Source organism: Lampris incognitus, chromosome 7, assembly GCF_029633865.1.
Source record: "Lampris incognitus isolate fLamInc1 chromosome 7, fLamInc1.hap2, whole genome shotgun sequence".
NCBI lineage: Eukaryota > Metazoa > Chordata > Actinopteri > Lampriformes > Lampridae > Lampris > Lampris incognitus.
In genome coordinates, this window is record NC_079217.1 from 25,843,779 (window position 1) to 25,860,962 (window position 17,184).

Consider the following 17,184-nt stretch of genomic DNA (forward strand, 5'->3'; position numbering starts at 1 on the left):
CAAACAAAGAGACATATTTCAGTCTCATGAATGGCATATATCCTTCAAGTCAATTTTTAAAATGTGATTCGGCTGAAATGACAATAGTTGTGTATTTTGCAGAAGTTATATACGGACCATATTTTCTTTCCTGCCAGTCAAATTGTGGTTGTTTATAATTTAATTATATGCATTCATTCATTATCCAAACCGCTTGTCCTTACTTAGGGTCGTGGGGATGCTGGAGCCTACCCCAGCAGTCATTGGGCAGTAATCGTATGCATTGCACGTTTATTTCCCAGTTTTACCCTACTCCATCTGGCTTCAGTAAAGAGAGTGATCTTGAGCCCTCTTGTCAGTGTGGTCATTTTGGAGAGGAGTTTAATCTGTTGACTCCAGCAAGGCACTGGAGGTAGAGGACAGGACAACCAGTGCACATCTTGCACCATTTTATTTATACTTTTTGATGAAGCCCACTTCAGGGTCAGTGTCTTCTTGGTTTTCATTGTCACAATAGGAAAGTTTGCTGCGGGTTCTGAAGTTTTAATCATTGTCTTCATTAGAGCTGTGGTTTGACACCTCGTTGGAGTCCTCGGGTTCTGACCCATTGTCTGAGTGCTGCGGGAAGCGCTCATTGTCCAATCTGGCCTCAGAGTCCCTGTCTGCTGCAGCTGGCGAGCCGGGCCTGAATTCATTGTCCGATCCAGACTGACTCCTCTTGCTCTCATTGTTGGATTACTCAGCGTTGGACTGCCGCTATACTCTTCTCTTCTTCACTGGATGGTTGCTCCCGTAGTCATCCTGCCGAGTGCTGAGGGCTGCCTGCTTCGCTGCCCAAGTGGTTCATGCCTGTGTCAGAATCGCTGTTGGATGCAGTGCACTTCCTGTGGCCACCCTCATCCTCAGACCCTGACCTGCTGTCTCGCTGGTTCTTGTCCTCTGCTATTTTCAGGCCATCCTCATCTGAAGAGGATTCAGAGGACGAGATGATGGCCTTGGACTTGAGCTTCCTTTGAGGGAAGGTGGGTTGCAAGGAAGAAACCTCTGCACTCTTAACTTTGCCAGAGACCACCTGGACAAATCTGAAGGTTTCTACGCGTACGTTCACTGAACAGATGAGTCCAAAATTGACCTTTTTGGTCACAATCAAAACCGCTATGTTTGGCAAAAATTCAACACTGCCTACCACCTAATGAACCTTTTCCAAACAGTCAAGCACAGTGGTGGGGAAGGTCAAGATCTGGGGCTGCTTTACTGCCTCTGGACCTGTACAACTCCACATCATTAAGGGAGCCATGAATTCTGAGATGTACCAGGAGATTCTTGAACAGAATGTCAGGCCATCAGTCATGGAGCTAAAGCTGTGCTGAAAATTTGTCTTCCAACAAGACAATGGCCCAAAGTATTCAAGCAAATCTACCAAAGAATGTCTCAGGAGAAAGAAGATTTGTGTTTTGGATTGGCCAAGTCAAATTTCTGATCTAAACCCAATCGAGATGCTGTGGCAGGACTTGCAGTGGGCAGTTCATGCCAGACACCCCTCAAACTTCACTCAGTTGGCTGAGTTCTATGAGGAGGACTGGGCAAAAATCCCTCTGAAGAGATTCACAGAAAAAAAGACACTGATCTATGGCTATAGATGTTTACTCCAAGTTACTGCTGCGAATGGAGGTGCCGCAAGCTATTGACTGATGGGGTTCAAATATTTTTGCACACATGAAGTCTGAGTTTTTGTTAAATAAACCACTTTTGTTAAACAATTAAAGTATCTTTTATTTTTGTTTCGGTCCATTTTTTTGAATGTCTTTATTACGAATTGAGGTTTCGATAAAGATTTTATGTTTATTCTAATATTTTATACAAAAATAATGACCAGCCCTGAAGGGTTCACAGACTTTTAAGCAGCACTGTATACTGCCAGGATTTATATGTAAACTTGCCTACAATTGAAAATGAATGGGCTCTTTAAACCCAAATCAACTTCAAGATTTTTTTCCCCTGGCTTCTGTTGGTTTCTAAGAAACAAAGTCTCATGTATTGAAGCCATTTGAAGATTGAGTGAAACACAACAGATGCCTTGGAAAGTGAAAGCTCATCATTACCCATTCATCACAACTTGACATGTCTCTGTACACGTAATAATAGAGGAGGGTATTGGTATTCAGCCCAGTGACACTTGGCAACTGTACTGAATGGAAGGATGAGCTAGCGGCTCACACGCAACATTTTCTCTCCTCATTGTTCTTTTAGCCCGCAGTGAGCCGTGAACGGGCCTCCCATGGAAGCACGGGTTCAGAGTGTCTGCGAGTGCCGAAGAGACAATTTACTGTGAATAACCCTGGTGTTTGCATGTGAGTGACAGGTCCTTATCTGGGATACTGTTGGCTGATCAAAGTTGAAAGAGGGTCAGGCTGAATTAAAGGCCAGCTAATTAAAATGTCCAGGGAACACGCCAGCCCACATTTCATTTATCTGCTCTTGCAGAGTGAAAGGGGAGTTGAGATATGTAGGAAGTGAGAAACAAAGAATAAATTTGGGGTCTGCCTATCGCTTTTCCCCCAGCTTGGCTTCATTTGATAGTGACGCTTAGATCATTAAACTGGTTCTCTGTATGTCAAACAGTTACATTTTTTTCTCTCTCCCATGTTGCTTTGTTTATTCTTTCTCGCCAGGAGAGAAATTGTGCCATGATGCAACTTTGAACTTTCACTATGGATGTTTTAAATTGGGTTTTGTAAATATCGTCACCTTTAAAAAAAAAAAAGAATCATTGTATGTAATGAAAGATCCATAACTACACTTCTTTGTTTGGAGACTTTTGTCACTTTGCTTCTGTGGTATGGGCTTTTCAAGAAAAGAGGACCCTGTGAAGGTGTGTGTGTGTTTGTGTGTGTGTTGTGTTTTCTTTAGGAATATTGGGCTGATTGGTTGTCCATTGTTGGATGGTCACTCAACTATCCATATCGCCCAACCAATGGTTATGGTTTTCCCTTAGGGTATACTGGATTTGGCAGCTTCGTTTTCACTGATGGACACATCCTGATGCATATATGCATGCGTTTTCACACACACACACACACACACACACACACACACACACACACACACACACACACACACACACACACACACACACACACACACACACACACACTAGTTGTAGCTATGTACGTTTGTTTTCATCCATCCATTATCCAAACCGCTTATCCTGCTCTCAGGGTCACGGGGATGCTGGAGCCTATCCCAGCAGTCATTGGGCAGCAGGCAGGGAGACACCCTGGCCAGGCCGCCAGTCCATTACAGTGTTTGTTTTCAAATGGAAGTAAATTGTACTGACCTCAATTAGAGAACAGATCCAAAACGCTGACATTAACAAAGGTGTCTAACATATCAAAATGGCATCCTGAAGATACCAGTCTGTGATATCAGGTTATCTAATGATAGGAGTAACCCACCCTCTTCATTAGAAACACAGGACAGTGGCAGGATGAGGATGACAGTGGTGGTGTGAGTGTCTGAGCCTGACGGACACTGAGTGAGATTGAATCTAATGAGATGCTGTGTTGCTCAGTGGAAACGGTTACCTCAGGAGGAGAGGCATTAGACTGATGAGAACAATCTCTCCCCCTGTCCTGGGGCGCATCCACCACCACACCATTGCGATAAAGACAAGTCACTCCCTCTCAGCACAAATGACCTCTAATGTTTCCTTGGGATGAGTTAAAACAAAAACAACCCTTGTCATACCTTCTCAGCTTTGGGTGCCAAAATCAGTTGAAGTCCAGTTCTGAGATATCTTTCTATCAAAATTTATTGCCATAGTACCCTGTCTGATAATAGCCTGGTTGTCCATTATCTTAACTGTCTGAACTGACTTGTTTTAAAATGGATTAAAGGTCTAGCCTTTTATCTGTTAAATGCAAGCGGAGCAATTTAGATTCGGCATAAAGATTTAACACATGCAAACAGCTATGGCATGTTTTTCCTATTATCTTAATGCGGATAACTCAATAACAAGGGGTTTTTGGAGTGGAACAGATGATTGTTGAATGGCTCATTTGCGACTGTGTAGTCCCACCTTTTAGGTGTGATTATCCACCCAGAGGCTTAGATATTCATTTTTCAGGCTTTGGTTGATTGGTTTTTTTCCTTGGCACTGATTGTGGGTAGGGGTGGCTCCTGGAGGCAAAGGAAACGGACAAGTATACTAGCTCTTAGTGGGCAGCTGAAGAAGCGTGCAGATTGAAATAATAGTTATAGTAGATGTTCTGTACGCTGTCATACTGTCACAGGTGTCAGGAATTTGGCGAATTTGATCCAACTAGACCCCAAGATCTGTAGTTAAGCTGAGTTTCCTCACATATCTGCATATATCTTGTACTCATATATAATCCCATAGCCCATCTGCAGAACAGTGCGATACAGTATGATAGTGAGATTGTGGTCCAAGAAGTGTGCAGAGGGTCTATAAGAAGGCCTTGATTTCATGGACTGGATCGTGCTCTCAGGGTGCATAGCAAGGACATTGAAGGAGTCCTCTTGGAGGCTAGGGCAACAGAGGACTTGGGGCTGTTGATAGAGAGGAGGACAAACCTATCCAGAGGGAGTTGAAGTAAATTAATGCTGCACAGAAAACCCACTGGGAGATGGAAATGAAAACACTGTCCTAAACAAATAGTGGTGAGGAAGGTGGTGGTTGTGTTTATATAAAGATCCCTAGTTAAGAGGAACAGGTCCACTATTAGAGCAATAGAAGGTAGCAGCCACAAGCAAATGAGCCAAACCAGGCTCGGTAGGCTTTAATAATAATATGATAATAATTTTATTTATCTAGCACTTTTCTAAAACAATGTTACCAAGTGTGTCATAAAAAAAACAGACAAGGCAAAAATAAGATCAAGAGTAAAAATAAAAACAGTATAAATAAAAACAAATATCAAACATTTGTAAAAGCTTTCATAAAAAGAAACGTTTTTAAGATGAGATTTAAAAGAAGCTAGAAGCTTTAGAAGGGGAATAAAGGTTACCTGTTGCAATTTCTCCCCTCTTGGAAGGCTGATCAAGTTTTTTGATTTCCCTGTTGCCTTCCTTCCTGCTTGAGGAGAGATGTCACACAAGGGAATAATGGCATTTATTTTTTTCTTGACTCACTATCATGTGGACAGGCCAACGTGTGTTTGTTTCCAGAGCAGTGAATGAGATATGGTTCGAAGCAGCACGAGGGTGCCCTAGTTGCCTGTACTACTATCACCCTTCATTTTCACCTTATACATTTCTTGATAGCAAATACAGCTCTTCTTTGTGTCATCTCCAAAAGTTCTCTGATGGATTTTCAATCATGGTATTTGCTAAGGTGATGCAGATGCCTGTTGTAGAGGTATCTCATGCAGTCCAAAGAAATGGGCAACTCTAAGTCAGCAAGCCAATGGAGCTGATACTGGAGATCTGATAGTCGAGGAAGATGGCATACTTTGACTATACAGGGTGAAAAGGTTGTACAAATTCCTGGTGGTGCCCATCAGTCTAAAACTGGACTGGTTGGACAACTTGGTAGAAACATACTAGGGTAAAGTAGATCGCTTCACATTGTTCAATGTACATACACAGAGATTTACTCCACACATCTGAACTGTGAATGGTTGCTTTTATTTGTGGTGCAGTATCAAGACAATGGGTCAAGGGGAAAAAAAATCAACAAGCTGGTAAGAAAGGCTATTTCTACCATAAGGTTAAGCCTTGACTTGCTGGGGGCAGTAGCAGAGGTGAGAATTAGAGGAGTAAGATGAGCTCTTTTTGGGATAATACCCCCTGCCTTTTACAGTGAGCAGATATTGTCACAGAACATCCCAAAACTTCAGCTATAACCCCCTTGGTGAGCTGAAGTTGTTTGTGGTCTTTTAGCCATTTCATTATACATGTGCTGATATGTTCTTTATCCTCTCTCTTTCTGCCTCTTCTGATTTACACATCTATTTTCACAAACTCCCTCACACACATAAACACAGCTCTGATATTATCTGCTGATCTATATATCTACAGTGCTGTGGAAATGTATTTGCCCCCTGTCTGATTTCCTCCATTCTTGCATATTTGCCACACTTAATTGGTTCAGATCTTCATACAAATGTAATATAAGACAAAGAGAATTTGAGTAAACACAAAATTCAGTTTTTAAATAATAATTTTATTAATTTAAGGAAAAAAGTTGTCCAACACCAACTGACCCTGTGTGAAAAAGTAATTGCCCCTTAGTTACTCAATCAACCAATTAATCAAATTTAATCAGTGGATTCAATTAGAGTAGAAACACCCAGGCTTGATCACTGCCAGCCATGTTGAATCTAAACGTGACTTATATAGAACCTTACCATCAATGTGAAGTAGGCTCTAAGGTCTCAACAAGCAGCACACTATGCCACCATCAAAATAAATTATGGAAGAGGTGCCAAACATAGTTGTGAGATACATCAGTCTGGAACAGAGTTACAAAGCCATTTCTAAAGCTCTGGGACTCCAGTGAACCACAGTGGGAGCCATTGTTTCTGATGGAGAAAACTTGGACCAGTGGTGAGTATTGCCAGGACTGGCCGGCCTACCAAAATTTCTCCAAAGATGCAGCAAGGACTCATCCAGGAAGTCACAAGAAAACCCTGGACAACATATAAAGAACTGCAGGCCTCTCTAGCCTCAGCTGAGGTCATCATTAATGATTCGACAATAAGAAAAAGACTGGACAAAAATGGAATTAATGAGGGAATTGCAAGGCGCAAACCACTGCTAAAGAAGAGAAACAGCGCTTGTCTGCAAAAAAAGTACATTGATGACCCCCAAGCCATCAAGATAATGTTCTGTGGACAGATGAGTCATAAGTGAAACTTTTCGGGAAGACAGGGGTCCTGTTATGTCTGGCGTAAAGCAAATGTAGAATTTCACAATAGGAACATACCAACAGTCAAACATGGTGGTGAGAGTGTGATGGTGTGGGGATGCTTTGCAACCTCCGAGCTTGAACGACTTGCCATCATTGAAGGAAACATGAATTCTGCTCTCTACCAGGAATTTCTGAAGGAGAACGTTCGTGATCTGAAGCTAAAGCTTAATTGGGTTATGCAGCAGGACAATGATCCAAAACACAAGAGTAGGTCTACCTCAGGATGGCTCAACAGAAACAAAATTAAGGTTTTGGAGTGGCTTAGTCAAAGTCCTGACTTGAACACCATCAAGATGCTGTGGCAGGACCTTAAATGAGCAGTTCATGCTCAAAAACCCTCCAGTGTCGCTGAATTACAGCAATTCTGCAAAGAAGAATGGGCCACAATTCCTCTACTCCAATGTGAAAGACTGATATCGAATTATAGGAAACATTTGGTTGCTGTTGTTGCTAAAGGTGAAACAACCAGTTGTTAAGTAGAGGGGTGCAATTATTTTTTCACATGGGTGATATTGTTGGGTAACTTTTTTCCTTCAGTAAATGAAATGAATAATATAAATGAAATAATAAATGAAATGACTACATCCCTGATGGATGACCGGGTTCTGCAGGTGACCGCAGTTGTCGTGAGAAAGACCCTCTCCAGAGTCAACCCACACAAAGCTGTGGATCCAGACAGAATCCCAGGCCGAGCCATCAGAGACTGTGCTGAGCAGCTGGCAGATGTCCTTGCTGATATCGTCAACATCTCGCTGTCCCAGGCAGTCATCCCCACATGTTTCAAGTCTACCACCATCATATCAGTGCCAAAGAAGTCCCCTGTGTCCTGCCACAATGACTACCGCCCCATTGCACTGACTCCCATCATCATGAAGTGCTTTGAGAGGCTGGTCATGAAGCACATCAAGTCCAGCCTCCCCGCCACTCTGGACCCTCTCCAGTTTGCATACCACTCCAACCGTTCCACAGAAGATGCCATAACGTCTGCTGTTCATCCAGCCCTGTCCCACTTGGAGAGAAAGAACAGCTATGTGAGGATATTGTTCATTGACTTCAGCTCAGCTTTTAACACAATCATACCACAACACCTGATCAAAAAGCTGAGTCATCTGGGCCTTAACACCTCCCTCTGCAACTGGGTGCTGGACTTCCTCACAGGGAAGCCACAGTCAGTGCAAATTGGCAAGATCCCCTCCAGGACCATCACACTGAGCACCGGCGCTCCACAAGGGCTGTGTGCTCAGTCCACTCTTGTTCACCCTGCTGACTCATGACTGCACAGCATCATCCACCTCCAACCTCATTATAAAGTTTGCAGATGATGCCACAATGGTACGTCTCATCAGCGACAATGATGAATCACAGAGTGGAGGTGGATCAACTGGTGGCGAGGTGCAAAAACAATAACCTCTCCCTAAATATAGGAAAAACTAAGGAGGTCATTATTGACTTTAGAAAGACCAGCACCCACCAGACCCCTCTGACCATGAATGGTATGGATGTGGAGAGAGTCAGCAGTGTTATGTTCTGGGGAGTTCACATCACAGAGGACCTCTTTTGGTCCTCATATGTCACTGCGCTCTCCAAGAAGGCCCAGCAGCATCTTCATTTCCTGCGGCATCTGAAGAAGGCGAGTCTCCCCCACCCATCCTCCTTACATTCTACAGGGGCACCATAGAGAGCATTCTGACCAGCTGTATCACTGTCTGGCATGGGAACTGCAAGGCCTCCAACCACAAATCCCTACAGTGGATAGTGAAGACAGCTGGAAAGATCGTAGGAACTGCTCTCCCATCCATCCAGGCCATCTTTGACATGCGGTACACCTGGAAGGGTCTTAGCATTCTGAAGGACCCCACCCACCCTTCCCAAATCCACTTCACTCTCCTACCCTCTGGCAGGAGGTACCGGAGCATCCATGCTGCCGTCACCAGACTATGCAACAGTTTCATTCCTCAGGCTGTGAGGTTCCTCAAGCCTGAACACTTAGGCCTTCCATAAAATGACTTTTTGACAATCTTACTCACTGTCAGTGTCAGGTGTACTTGTGATGTTTAGGTTTCTGAAGTAATTCTTGTTTTTAATTCACTTTTTGTTTTTAATATTTATTGGGTATTTGTTTTTATGTGGCGCTGAGGTCCTTGTGAAATTTAATTTCGTCCCCTTGTATGGATGAGACATTCATATAAGGCAATGACAAATAAAAGCAGTCTTAAGAAATGATAATTTAAAAACTGCATTTTGTGTTTACTTGGGTTCTCCATGTCTTAAATTTTTTATGAAGATCTGGAACCATTTAGTGTGAGAATTATGCAAAAATAGAGGAAATCAGGAAGGGGGCAAACACTTTTTCACGACACGTTGTATGTCATGTCATGTATGTGTGTATGAGTCATTTGTTAATTAAATCAAGTTTGTTTTGTTATATTTGTATTTTTGCCTATCCAGTATTAAATGCCTGATGCATTGTTGCATGAGGAACAAGCCAAGCCCTGTGGTGTGCTATAAAACAATTAATTACTGCTTGTGTTCTGCAGCTTTCCATACTGAGGCTATGATGACTCTCACTTAGCATGCTGCTTCAGCTTTAGAACTGATACTCGGAGGCTGTAGAGTCAGTACTCTGAGTCTAAAGCTCAACTACTGGATTTGATGCCGCATCACTTTTCAAAAGCTTCTCTCCGTTTTGTCTATAATTCTTGTATGTTTTTAAACATTCTGCTTGTGGCTCTTATTAAAGGTATCTTGAAACGGCAACGCAAGTTTCAGCGATTTGATGTATATTCAAATGAAATTGAAATTTCAAGTTGGATTTTATGAGGGGAGGGAGGTGATTGAGTAGCCAGTCGTGGCCGTGCATTTTTAGAAGAATGTGGACATCGATATGCTATCGGTTGGTTTCAGTTTGATGGCAGAAGATTATTCCCCTTCTCTATCTCACTTCCATTCATTGGACTTAAAATTATTTTATTAGTCAGGAGGAGAACAACTTTATTGTCATACACACAAAATAAAATCACAATTTCTTTGTGTACATTTCTAGAACACAGTGTTGAGTAGTGCAAATAAAAGAGCTAACAAGAATGAAAATACATGTTTCATTTCATGGGGAGTTAAACATCAACCTTTACTTGTTATGAGATGTGTAAATAATCTATGGCATGCTTTATATATTAAAGTTAGATCCGTGGTGGTGCAGAAATCTTCAAACGATATCTTAGTTCACGCCTTTCTCTAATTTCATTAGCATTTTGGATATGTAATTTTTCAAAGTTGTTTGTATGATCCATCTACAAGTCATCTACTTTGCTGTTAAAAAAAAAGTGAAGAAGACTAGTCGGCTAATAATCGGATCACAATTTTTAATTTACTTAAAATAAGAGTGTTCTGACCTGTGACTTACTAACTAACTGGGTAAACACTTTTTTCCCCATATCTCAATCATCACATTCACTGTCTAGGCCCCTGCCTGAATTCTTCCAGTATTTTTCACTTTAGTCAAATTGAGCTTGTTTTCTCTTTGCATCCGATGCTGCATTTTCAGCATTCTGTGCATTGCACCATAGGATGGTTTGGAAAATCAAAGTAACCCCTTCTGGGGAGTTGACATGTTTCATGAACATGGTCCACTAGGTAGTTTCAGATTGAAGTAATTGATTCAGCATGTCCAATCTAGATCCATTTTAGACTCAAATTGACTTTCTCCCACTCTATGTGCAAATCAGAGAGAGTTCACTGTATATTTCAACGAGTTGATCTCTGCTCTGTATACTATATGTTTCTGGCCACAACCTTCAGACTGTAAGAGCAAGTAGACAGTAGGGCAGCCATTAACATGGGAGAAGATATGGTGCGGATGAAATAAGGTCATAGCATTAAAGTGTTTGTGTGTGTGTGTGTGTGTGTGTGTTTGTGTGTGTGTGTGTGTGTGTACAGGTAGAGAAAAGGGAGACCTGACTCTTTCTCTACAGCAGGCAGATTCCATTCTCACCCTTGCTGAGCAGCGGTGTCCACATTGAGGAGAACAAACTGCTGTCTCTTTGTCTCACTTTCTCTCCATTTGTAATTGCGCTCCTACCTCCTTTTCACACAGGCCAGATTCATCCTGGCTGTGAGTGTCACCGATGCGACACTATCCACGATTCAATCCTGCACCCCCATCCTCCTCCACCTCCACCCCCCTCTCCCGCTGCACCGACATAGCTCGCTGTCCCATCAGTCTGACACTGTAGGTCCACTGCAGGGGAACTATCTCAGATTCAGTGCATGCGCATGCATACACAGACACACATGCACACACACAATCACGGGCAAACCTGCGCATAACTATACAGAAATGTGTTCGCTCGTGCACGCACACACCCACTTTCATACACACACAAATACTATTCACACACTTTTCTTCCTCCTCAAAGTAGTGGCACATGCAGTTATCACAGCAGTTTCTTTATGGGAACACTAGCGCTACAGCAAAGGCTACATTGTGAGTGGCTGTGTATTCAGCGCATGTGGTGTTCTTGTCAGTATAGCACCACCAGAGAGGAATTGGAAGTGAGTCAGATACCTGAGATTGTTGGGTCGGACTTGGAGATAATGATATCGTGACCTGGTACTAGGGTCATGTTCGAGGCCGGGTACAGTTGTACACAACACGTAACTGGGTTCGGGTTTGCAGTGCCAGACGGGGGGGTATATTTGGGGTTGTGTCTGCAGCTGTTTTTAAGAGGAATGTGATGGGGTTAAGGCCTTTACTTGGGCTGATGCTTTGACTGGGAATGTGGCTGGGTTGCAAATTGACTGGGTGGGGGCTGAGGCCATAGCAGGGTCAGCTGGGACTGATGTCAATGGCTGGGTCACAGTTCGAAGCTCCTCATGTAAAGTTGCAGTGAAAGGCCATGTTAGGGCGGAGGCTGTTGTGAGGGGGCATGTTCATCCCTGCAGTGTGACTGTTTATTCTGCTGCTTTGTTGAATAGTTTAGGGTAATGAAGGAGGAGTGCTGTTTGACAGAGCACTGTCATGCCTCAGTTAGCACTTTAGGAACTACCAGCCGCTGCACTGCAGTACACTGACTGCCAGACAAGGGACTCTGTATTTGAACTTTAGAAGGGTTATATAAATTTACAGAGGCGCTATGGCTGGCTATCGCCACTTTGGCCAAAACCAAGGAGGAGTCATTAAATAGCTGTGATTGGTCCAAAAGGTTAGGTGGCTGGCTGATTTTTTTTTCTTTTTGATTTTGAAATACTTTATTGATCCCTGTAGGGAAATTACGCTCTGTATTTAATCCATCCTAGCTGTGTAGCTAGGAGCAGTGGGCAGCCACCATGCAGCACCCGGGGACCAACTCCAGTTCTTCTTTCCATTGCCTTGATCAGGGGCACAGACAGGAGTATTAACCCTAACATGCATGTCTTTTTGATGGTGGGGGAAACCGGAACACCCAGAGAAAGCCCACCACAGACACAGGGAGAAAATGCAAACTCCACACAGAGGACGACCTGGGATGACCCCCAAGGTTGAACAACCCCAGGGTTCCAACCCAGAACCTTCTTGCTGTGAGGCGACAGCGCTAACCACTGCGCTACTGTGCCACCCCGTGCCTAAAATGTATTTGCATTGATCCTTAACCAGACAACATCCGGCCTATTTGCTGAGCTTTTTATTTTCTTGTTTACTTGTAAGTTCTCTAGTACAGAGGACCCATTTAAATCAAAGACGATATGATTTGTAACTTTAATAGACTAGTTTGCTCAGTTTTTCTGTTTTCAACCTGACACCAAAAGGGCCTTTAAAGTGACTTAAGACCTTCCGTGCTTTAATGTACTTTTGCACTCCACAGAGTCACTTTATACAAAATGAGCAAATGAAATACCAAAGTACCATTACGTAGATTCATGCAATGGTGCTGTCAGTGAGGGTTGATTTTTATTTCCCGAGCACAGTCTGTATTTAGTGGAGGCCAATGTGTTCTCACTGAGGAGCTTGGCAATGCCTTTAGTCAGATTGACCTTCTCTCTTTGCTAATTATAGGACAGTCCCCGCTTGAATTCATCAGATTCTCTTTTGAGCCGATGCCAGGCTCTCAAGGCATTCCATATTCATCCTGTCATGTAGTATATTTTCATATTTCATTTTACAAGTATTCTGTATTTGAAAGTATAATTCTTCAAAGGCTATTTGTCTTAGTGTACATGAACAACTGTAAAACCAAAACTAAAAGGTGAGAAAGTGATTTGTTTTTCATCTGTATTTTTACCCCTTCCCTCAAAACTAAACTACCAGCGGTCTCTTGAGTCACCTCCTTTGGTGCTTGTACCACTTCTGACATTTGGATTTGACTTGGTCAGCAAGAACGAGGTATGAGGGGGAAAAAGATGGTAAAGTTGATCCTTTACTACAGAACGTATGCCTTCATTTCTGCATTTATGAAAGTGGTCTACAGTAAGTTATGCCATCAGTGTAGCCAGTGAGCACATACCCTTACCTGTTGTGTGATAAATGAGGACCCAGCACCATACTCTGTCTTACCGTCTGACAGAACTACTTTAAAGCTCCAATGCACCTAATTTATATAGTCAGTAGCATGGCACATACATACATTTTCCTTTCAAGAAGTCTTAACCAATATCTCAGATGGTCTCCCACATTGCCCGATAGAAATTGCTACTTTAGAGCCCTGGCAGCCATACAGAGGAGAATGGATGAAATGAGTGTTCCATTATTTATGCTTCCTTCACTAACTTTATGATGCCGTTAGGTGGCCACGCTGTTGTCCTCTGTCACCTTTTATTAGCTATAGCACACCACTGCATTTTAATGGATATGTCAAAGAGGGAATTTTCCACTTTGCAATGTAGCAAAGCATTTCACAGAAACAAAAGGATGGACAGTGAACATAACTAGTTCACTCTTTCGGGTAGTTTTGATCACCTACTGTACTGACTCTTCTGCTTGGGGTGATCTGTGAAGTAGGAGTGACTTGGGATTTCTAATATGTGAGTGAGCTGAATTCCAACATTATGGAGAAAAAGACATCCTACATTGCAACTAGCTCAGGTTCAAGTCTGCGTCAGAACATTTCGGTAGCTATGCATGTGACGTGCACACACACACACACACACACACACAGACATATGTCTCTTGCACTTGTTCATGCACCCCTTACCCAGCCTCACTAGAAACACACACACACACACAGAGTACTTCTCTACTCTCACAGTGAGCATACATTCAGTGGTGGGCCCTGGTCTGATCTGTGGTATCTCTTAAAAAACTCTTAAGAAACTTGGTTGGTTCCTCCTTCGACCAGGGTCCAATATTAAATGTACCATTTCATGAGCGCAGCACTTTTGAAGGGTACATGTCTTAAACTCAACTTTTGTATCAAAAATTATTTTACTAAAGTGTCTATTATATCATTTCTATATCCACTTTCTTCCACCGTAACTGTAATACTTGTTCAGTTTTCTCCCCATAGGGTTATTGTCTCTCTTTCCAGTTTCTTTTTGCTGTAACCTTATGTGTATCCACACTGTGCAAAACAGGTATGTTTTGCTTCATCCCCTTATGTTGAATGGATCATCATCATCATTGGCGGTCACTCGGGGTCGAGTATGACTGTCCTCCCTCTGGATCCCTCTGGGTCCTCAGGTGGGTGTAGAGGCTAATCCTGGTACCACATAATGGGAGGACGCTTGTGCGTGACAGCTTTTTACATGGAGTGGCTGGCTGATGCACCTGCAGCCACCACACGATCCTTGGCAGGGGGTGGCCAGAGTCCAATGGCATGGAGAACCAAGACGATTGGGGACCACCCTCTGTTGCAGCCTTCATCCGCCTTCACTGCTGTTGTGACCTGGAGACATCTTAAGCCAGTTCTGCTGTTGAGGTCTTTGTTGGATCGCTCTTCTTCTGGAACCGCCATGTTGACCTGTTCGCCTTGGGTGACCCTACCAGGAGCCAAGCTCCAGACGGCATAGCTCTTGGGATCATTAGTACATGCAAGCTTCTTCACCACGGCAAAGTGGTGATCCAGGAGAAGGAATCGATAGATGGTAACACAATCCATGTGTTAGTGATTTTATTTATAATAATGTGATATGGTTGGCACCTTTTCAGGAGGAATGCAAGGCAACGATATATGTGTTGTAATTTTGCAGCAACTATCTCTGGGAACATAGCTGCAAAAAGATTTAAAACATTCATTGAACCTGGAATCTATGATGTTTTCATTCTCAACAGAATTTTAATTTAAATTGCACATTTTCTCTTAGACATTTAATCCAGCTCCAAAGCTGGCCCTGTAAACACTTGTCAAAGCAGGTGTTTCAGAAAGTATTACTGAATGATGTAACTTGGTCGTATTGGAGGAAAAAAGACCATGCCAACAAACATTGAAACAACTTTCTAAGATAATCATCATAACAGGTTTGAATAATATTTTAGGACAGACTGTTGCTGAAGGTCATTCAAGTTCAGTGACAAGAGTAGGTGTTTGATTTCATCAAAAGCGGTGGAGGTACAACAGTAAAACGGCCCTCTCTTATTTAGACAGCAGTGTTTAACTCAAGTTGAAGGATTAACAGATGAAAAATAGTCACTTTTCTATCATTGTACAAATTCTCCATACGGGATTAGCATACTGTAGCTCTCTTTAACACTGTATATTTTGCTCTAATAATATGCTTTTAGCAGCACCAGAGCTTCACAAAGTGACAGAGGCGTAGCTATTACATGAACTCATTAAGTGTAATTTTAGATGTCATTTTAGATGCAGCTCTTTGGCAGCGATGCTCCAAAACGTGTATGAAAATGAAGAGTGACACCCAATATCATTGTCCATGACTACACAGCCTACTGATAGCTTAGCTTTTACATATGTTATTTTGGCTCTGTGATGGAAAATTCATTACGCGAAGGTCACTTTCATTCCCAATTCTTCTTCATCTCACCTGGCATGTGTGAAGAATTGAGATCGAGCTAATATTGAGCTCTGAGCCCGTAAACTAATGTTGGTAACGTTTACAGCAGCGATGATTGCTTGTCCTGGCCCCGATATAAATATCAATATTGAACGTAATCTATAGAGGTAAAACAGCATGGGTGCTCAGTGTTAGTCATTAAAGAGAAAAAAAGAGCCACCAAACATTTTTAGCAGCTCTCTTTGTGGCCATTGTACATGGTGAGAACCCACGTTAAGCTGTATAGTAATGGTGCTGGTGATTAGACAGTTAAAATGGGAAAGAATGCTCTTTGGAAATCTAAATGCCATGTCAGGGTGATGTTGACTTGGGCAAAATGTCATGTCTCTCTGTATTGACACCGCAGAAGAATAGAGTCAAGCGTCTCTACTCATTCCTTTTTAACACCACACAGGCTAATGGCAGGGCAGAAGAACAATGGGGTTGGAAAAGAGAAGTGGACTTTGTGGCTTTGACAAATGCAATAGCTGCAATGTTGCTGGGCTACATGGCTGCATTACCATGGAAACACCGATTTTTCTATCAATCATTACTTCGAAAATGTTATATATAGGGCTTCCGGGTAGTATAGCACTCTATTCCATTACCTATTAACACAGGGATCACCAGTTCAAATCTCCATGTTACCTCCGGCTTGGTTGGGAGTCCCTACAGACACAATTGACCATGTCTGTGGGTGAGAAGCTGGATGTGAGTATGTGTCCTGGTCGCTGTACTAGCGCCTCCTCTGGTCGGTCAGGACGCCTGTTCCGGGGGAGGGGGAACTGGGTGAAATAGCGTGATCCTCCCACATACTACATCTCCCTGGTGAAACTCCTCACTGTCAGGTGAAAAGAAGCGGTTGGCGACTCCACATGTATCGGAGGAGGCATGTGGAAGTCTGCAGCCCTCCCCAGATCGGCAGTGGGGGTGAAGCAACGACCGGGATGGCTCAGAGAGCAGGGTGATTGGCCAGGCACAATTGGGGAGAAAAAGGGTGAAAAATACCCCCCCAAAAAAAGACAAATGTTCATATGTGCAGAAAAGATGATTGCAACTTGTTAGATATGTTGTTTAATTTAATGAAGTGGCCTAATGTTTTTCATTTTTTAACATCCTCATAACTCATGACCCTTAATTGCTTTGCATGTGAATATCAGGGGAACATGAATTTGCATTTATTTCCACTGGAGCCAAGGGAAGGACACTGCACAGCTACTGCACCTTAATCTGGGCTGTGCAACTCCTATCATTATATGTACTGAGCTGCTTGAGGCTGATTGCAAGTACTTTTCAAGATAATGTCAGGTCGA